The sequence below is a fragment of the Panthera uncia genome (assembly GCF_023721935.1).
Source record: "Panthera uncia isolate 11264 chromosome D3 unlocalized genomic scaffold, Puncia_PCG_1.0 HiC_scaffold_8, whole genome shotgun sequence".
NCBI lineage: Eukaryota > Metazoa > Chordata > Mammalia > Carnivora > Felidae > Panthera > Panthera uncia.
This window is the reverse complement of record NW_026057586.1, coordinates 62,982,247-62,988,611: the sequence shown is the minus strand read 5'-3', so window position 1 is coordinate 62,988,611 and position 6,365 is coordinate 62,982,247. Positions and strand designations below refer to the sequence as shown.

General features: G+C 47.5%; 1 long non-coding RNA gene across 2 annotated transcripts; it reads left to right on the top strand.

Moving 5' to 3' along the window:
* Positions 1-781: 781 nt before the first annotated feature.
* LOC125914877 (uncharacterized) lies at positions 782-2,475 on the top strand. 2 transcript variants are annotated; one of them, XR_007455467.1, is made up of 2 exons: positions 782-1,507; positions 2,063-2,475. It is a non-coding gene; the product is annotated as an uncharacterized LOC125914877 (long non-coding RNA). The 2 variants fall into 2 exon arrangements; XR_007455468.1 differs by having other exon boundaries at positions 782-1,512.
* Positions 2,476-6,365: the final 3,890 nt, after the last annotated feature.

The window sequence follows — 6,365 nt, the reverse complement described above, 5'->3', positions numbered from 1 at the left end:
CAGAGGAGCTTAGAGTCTTGAACCTCCAGGTCTCCCCAACACAGGGTGCACAGACTGCCCCACCCCCCCAATGAGGGAAGAAAGCATCATGGGGAAAAGGAATTTCCAGACCAGAGGGTCCCTGAGAGGGGTCTCTCCATGCTAGATGCGGGGGAAACACAAAAATACCAAGAACACTGACATGGTTGTGGCACATTCACCACACATAAGCAACAAATCCTAACCTGTGGTCAACCAGCTCCCAGCTTTCCGTAAGAGAAGAAAAACAGCTGGCCAAGCTCGACTCCCTTGTTCCGCCCTTGTCTCCTAGTTCTATGTACTCCCTATTCTTGGAAAGAAACCCAGCGTCATTCATTACACACATAGCTACTGATCTGCTCTGAAGCCTGGCATTGTTTTAGGCCCTGGGGACATGACTGTGCTGAGACCAAGTCCTGAAGCAAAGTTCCAGTGGGTGGCAGAGGTCGGAACAAAGACATGTTATGTTGTAGTATGTGGTGTGATGAGTTCTTTAGGAAAAGGTAGAGGTTAAGGGAAGAGTGTGGCAACTGTTAGCTTAGATGGATGGTCAGGAGAGGCTACAAGTGAGAGGATCAGCCAGGGAAGGTGCTTGGGGAAGAGTGCTCCCTTGCAGAAGGAACAGCAAGTGCAAAGGTCCTGTGGAGGGATGTGCCTGACAAATTGCAGGAACAGCAAGGAGGCCAGTGTGGCCTGATTACAAGGAAGGCTGGGAGGCGGCAGAGGGAGCCAAAGTGTCCTTGGGGCCTTGCAATTTATGCAGAGCATCTTGCATTTTGTTCCAAGTTTTCAAATGTACCCGAACATCATGTTGACATATCTTGTTCCTTCTAACTTTCTACGTATAATCAACCAGGCTCTAACCACTGAGCTCATGGCTCGGTGTGTGAATAGACAGCATGGTACTGGCCATCCAGGTAGATGGATGAACATTTGGGCAGGTCCCATTCCTCCTTCACAAACACTGGCCCAGGGAACCCCTGCGTATCTCTGGTGCACACAGCAGACCTAGAACTGCAGGGACACAGGGCGTCTCTATTCCTCCAACCGCGGGGACATGGGGTGTCTATGTTCACTTTTGCTATGAGCTGCAGCCAGCTCTTAGGAGCAGCCGGACTAATTTACTGCCCGGAGACAGGTCATGGCCCCACTCTCCACGTTCGTGCGCTTCCTTGGATTTTTGACGTTCCCAGGTTGCTGCCCCCGCGGTGTGCATCACCCCCTCCCCCTCCTCGGGCCCCGCCGCAGCACTGGGAACCCGGGTAAAGCCCACTGGCGTCAATCGGCAGTCACTAAGTCCCGCCGTCCTTGTCCTCATTCTACCCTGCCTAATATGACCCTGGATTCTGGAACTTCAGTTTCCCGTGGCCTCACTCGGAATTCCCTGAGCCCTCCCCGCGGTCCTGGTCTCCGCTCCTTCGTGTCCGCGCCCTGGAGCCCTCACCTGAGCATCTAGCGAGGGGACAGAGACCCCTGGCGGCCGAAAAGGGTGAGGTGGGTCCAGGAGCCCGGGTGGGGCTGCCGGGGGCTAGAGAGGGATGGCATAGGGCGACCCTCGGAGAGCACAGAGAATCCCGGACCACCTCCCTGGGACCCACGCTGTGGACAGAAGCTAGCGGTGTGCCCAGAGGGGGGCCCTCTCCGGATCGCCCCTCAGTGTGGGCAGTGCAGCCCGGCTTCTGGGGTTGAAGGCAGGAGGGTCCTGGAGCCCAAGGAACACCTCTTCCTCTCAAACTGCATACCATCTCCGGCCCCGCCCACTCTCCCACCAGGTTCCCATCCTGCCTGGGGTTCTCTTTCTTAGCCCGAGGTTCTTCCGTGTATAGTAAGGGTCCTCCCTTGGCTCCAGAGGACCAGTGAATGAGAGTGAAACAGTGTGAGGTTTGGACAGGAGGGTGAGGAGTCAAGAAAGTGCTTGTCTGAGGGATTGTGTGTGGGGTGAGTGTTTGTAGGCGTCTGGGTGTGAGCAAGTATGAATGTATGTAGGTGATGTTCATTCCTCTCCCAGCTGATTCACATACGCCTCTTTCTCTTCCCCTCAAAGAAAAACCAGAGCCGCAGAGAAGTTTGTGAAAATTAATAAAGGGAAACTTTCCTGAAATGGAGTACAGCAGCTCTCAAGACTTACCACTAGACTCAAGGGTTGTCAGTTACAGATCCTCAACAGAAGCATCAACAGGAAAGAATCATCAATTGTAGGCCTCAACAGAGAAAGCTGGGCATTGTATCTCCTACAAGAAACTGACCACCCAGCTACTCCACCAATGAGAAGCCTTCATCACCCTGAACGCTTGTCTTTCTCCAGTGATCTCCTTCAAAACAACCCCTCCCAGCTTCCTCCTTCTCCATATGATAATGTTTCTCTCCTTTGTTGGACTAGCCTATGGTTGTTGCCCCAGCTTGAATTGCAGTATTCTGGTATTCCCTAATAAACCCATTTTTGCTGGGAACATGAAATGCTTTTTTAAGGTCAACATTACTTGGAGATCAGAAGTAGGATCCAGAAGAGGATGTGGAGAAACAGGAACCCTCTTGCACTGTTGGTGGGAATGCAAATTGGTGCAGCCGCTCTGGAAAGCAGTGTGGAGGTTCCTCAGAAAATTAAAAATAGACCTACCCTATGACCCAGCAATAGCACTGCTAGGAATTTATCCAAGGGATACAGGAGTACTGATGCATAGGGGCACCTGTACCCCAATGTTTATAGCGGCACTCTCAACAATAGCCAAATTATGGAAAGAGCCTAAATGTCCATCAACTGATGAATGGATAAAGAAATTGTGGTTTATATACACAATGGAATACTACGTGGCAATGAGAAAAAATGAAATATGGCCTTTTGTAGCAACATGGATGGAACTGGAGAGTGTGATGCTAAGTGAAATAAGCCATACAGAGAAAGACAGATACCATATGGTTTCACTCTTATGTGGATCCTGAGAAACATAACAGAAACCCATGGGGGAGGGGAAGGAAAAAAAAAAAAAAAGAGGTTAGAGTGGGAGAGAGCCAAAGCATAAGAGACTGTTAAAAACTGAGAACAAATTGAGGGTTGATGGGGGGTGGGAGGGAGGGCAGGGTGGGTGATGGGTATTGAGGAGGGCACCTTTTGGGATGAGCACTGGGTGTTGTATGGAAACCAATTTGACAGTAAATTTCATATATTAAAAAATAAAAAATAAAAAATAAAAAAATTAAAAAAAAAAAGAAGTAGGATCCAGAGAAGACCCATCCCCCCCAACAATTCCGAGGCTGGTGAGCAAACAGGTGCTGGTACCCACAGAGCTCACTGCTTTCTTGTTGAGTTTGAGGATAAGTCTCTCCTGGATTTGGAGCTCCACTTTCTGCATTTTGAGCTTTCTAGGATTCATTTGGGATTGGTTTTAGAGCTTTCTTTGTTCTTTCTGAGAGTACTCATTTGGACTTTGGTCCAATTTCCTATTTATTTATGTTATTTTATTATTATTATTATTTTAAACGTTTATGTATTTTTGAGACAGAGAGAGACAGAGCATGAACAGGGGAGGGGCAGAGAGAGGGAGACACAGAATCTGAAACAGGCTCCAGGCTCTGAGCTGTCAGCATAGAGCCCGAGGCGGGGCTGGAACTCACGGATTGTGAGATCATGACTTGAGCCAAAGTCGGACGCTTAACCGACCAAGCCACCCAGGTGCCCCTATTTATTTATTTTAGAGAGAGAGGGCAAGTGAGGGAGAAGGGCAGAGAGAGAGAGAATCCTTTTTTTTTAATTTTAAATTTATTTTGGGAAAGAGAGAGTGTGCATGTGTACACAACCAGGGGGAGGGGCAGAGAGAGAAGAGAAAGAATATCCTAAGCAGGCTCTGGGGCTTGAACTCACCAACCATAAAATAATGACCTGAACTAAAATCAAGAGTTGGATACTTAACTAAGTCACCAGGTGCCCTGAGAGGGGGGTGGGGGAGAAAGAAGGAGGAAAAGAGAATCTTAAACAGACTACACCCTCAGTGCGGAGCCTGATGTGGGGCTGAATCCCAAGGCCCTGGGATCACAACTTGAGCCAAAATCAAGGGTTGTAGGCTCAACCGCCTTAGCCACCCAGGTGCCCCTGTCCAGCTCCTTTTTAGAACCAGCTATTTCTATTGAAACTGTCCTAGCCCTTGGTCTGATTTCTTTTGGAACCAGACTGTGCCTATTAAAACTGTGTTGTTTATGAATTTTTCTGCTCTAGATAAAAACCTCTAAGAAATGGGGTCCCAGCCCTCAAAATGCTTTAAGCTCCAAAAATGCTTTAAGAGGGCCCTCCCCTTCTGGGACCCTGGCCAGTTTTATCTTTAAAAACTGTGCACATTTCTCATGCACATTTCTAACTAAATGGACTGACTTGATCAAAAGTAATTTAAGAACACCCATGGCCATTATGGAGAATTTGAGGCCACTCTGGCCATCATGGGGATTTTTCAGTCTCTCCATACGTCCTTTTCTCAAAACTGAATTGGACAGCCATGCTTCTAAAATTGTCAAAACTGAATGGGATGGTATTCAGTTCTATTTGGATTGGTTTCGAAGCTTTCAAATATTATCAGGAATCTAAAATTATCTCTGCAAAATACAGTTTCTAGGCTGAGACAAAGACAAAAAGGCATCTGAGGCCTGTTTTCCCCTCCCTGTTTTCTTTGTCTCCAAATACACAGCAGCCATTTCATCAGGCCCCACTTCGGGTGCCATCTTCTTCCCCTCTGCACCACCTCCATCTCCTCTATTTCCTCAGTTTCCCCATCCAATTATCCTGCCCAAATGTCCTGAACCTCTCCTTGCTCCATCCTACTTTGAACCTATCAGAACCTGCCCCTTTATTTTTTTAGTGTTTTACTTACTTTTGAGAGAAAGAAAGAGAGAGAGGCCAAGCACAAGCTGGAGATGGGCAGAGAGAGAGGGAGACACAGAATCAGAAGCAGGCTCCAGGCTCCAAGCCGTCAGCACAGAGCCCAATGTGGGGCTTGAACTCACGAACCGTGAGATCATGATCTGAGCTGAAGTCGGACGCTTAACCTACTGAGCTACCCAGGCACCCCAGAACCTGTCCCTTTAAAGTCAAACCTTCTGAGGATCCAAATTAATGCCAAATATCTTCCGTTCCCGGGACTAAGGCCGAATTTGGAGCCATAATCAAAGTGTTTCCTAAAGTGACTGAGGATCCCCATAAGTTTGCTGAGGATTTTAATAGAGTTGTTAAAACTTACCAACCTCATCTCTCAGATTTGGACCAGTTAATCCAGTGTTTGTTGGTGAGGGGCAGGCCAAACATTGGGGGATGAAACTTGCCCATGGGAACATCCTGAAAGAGAAAAACAAAACCTAACTTTTGACAAAAATGTTAGAACACTAGCTGAAAACCTCCACTGAGCTTGTACAATAGCCCTGCGTAAGCTTGTTGATTGGAATGAAATTCAGGCTTGCTCACAAAAATTTGATGAACCTGTTTGTGACTATTGTAATCAACATTTGTTTGTTTTCAAAGAATATTCTGGTCTTCCTTTAGATGTTGAGAACACTCGGGTCACCTTAATGCCATGTTTATTAAGGGGCTGAACTGGGATCTTTCTCTTTTAGTTAAAACAACCAGGATGCAATGGGAGACTATGTCCCCTCCAGATATAATCAGTTTGACAAAGCAGCTTTCACACCCCAGATGAGACACCTAGAAGAAACACTTCTAAAATTCTTAATTTTCAACTCTCACCAGTGGAGGCCCCCGGACAAAACCAAAGGCCTCATGGTCTGTGCTGTTACTGCAGAGACCCAGGACATGGGGGAAAAGATTGTTACAAAGTGAAGTGTTCCAGATGCCTTCAGCCCCCTAGTCAGCTTCTCCAATGTCCTAATTCCCAAGGATAGGGCTCTGCCCAATCCTCCTTCTTAACTGTCTCAGAGAAACAATGCTCCAGATTGGCAATAAATCTCTCTGTTGTTATTTTAATTTTTTAAGGTTATTTATTTTGAGAGAGAGAGGCAGAGAGGGCAGAGAGAGAGGATCCCAAGCATGCTCCGCACTGTCAGCACAGAGCCCGATGCAGGGCTCGATCTCATGAACCATAAGGTCATGACCTGAGCCAAAACCAAGAGTTGGACGCTTAACCGACTGGGCCACCCAAGTGCTCCTCTCTGTCATTGTTGACCCTGGAGCTACACTCTTGGTACTCAACCCCACTGCTGTAAAGCAGCCTCTTCCTCAGAGTACTAAAGCAGCTCAAATACTAGGGGGCTCTAATAAATCTCTAAAGGTTCCTGTCTCAAAACCTATCCCCTTTTGCTAAGGTGCTTTGAGAGATACCCACTCTTTTCTTCTTAGTTCCTCTGCTCGTAAT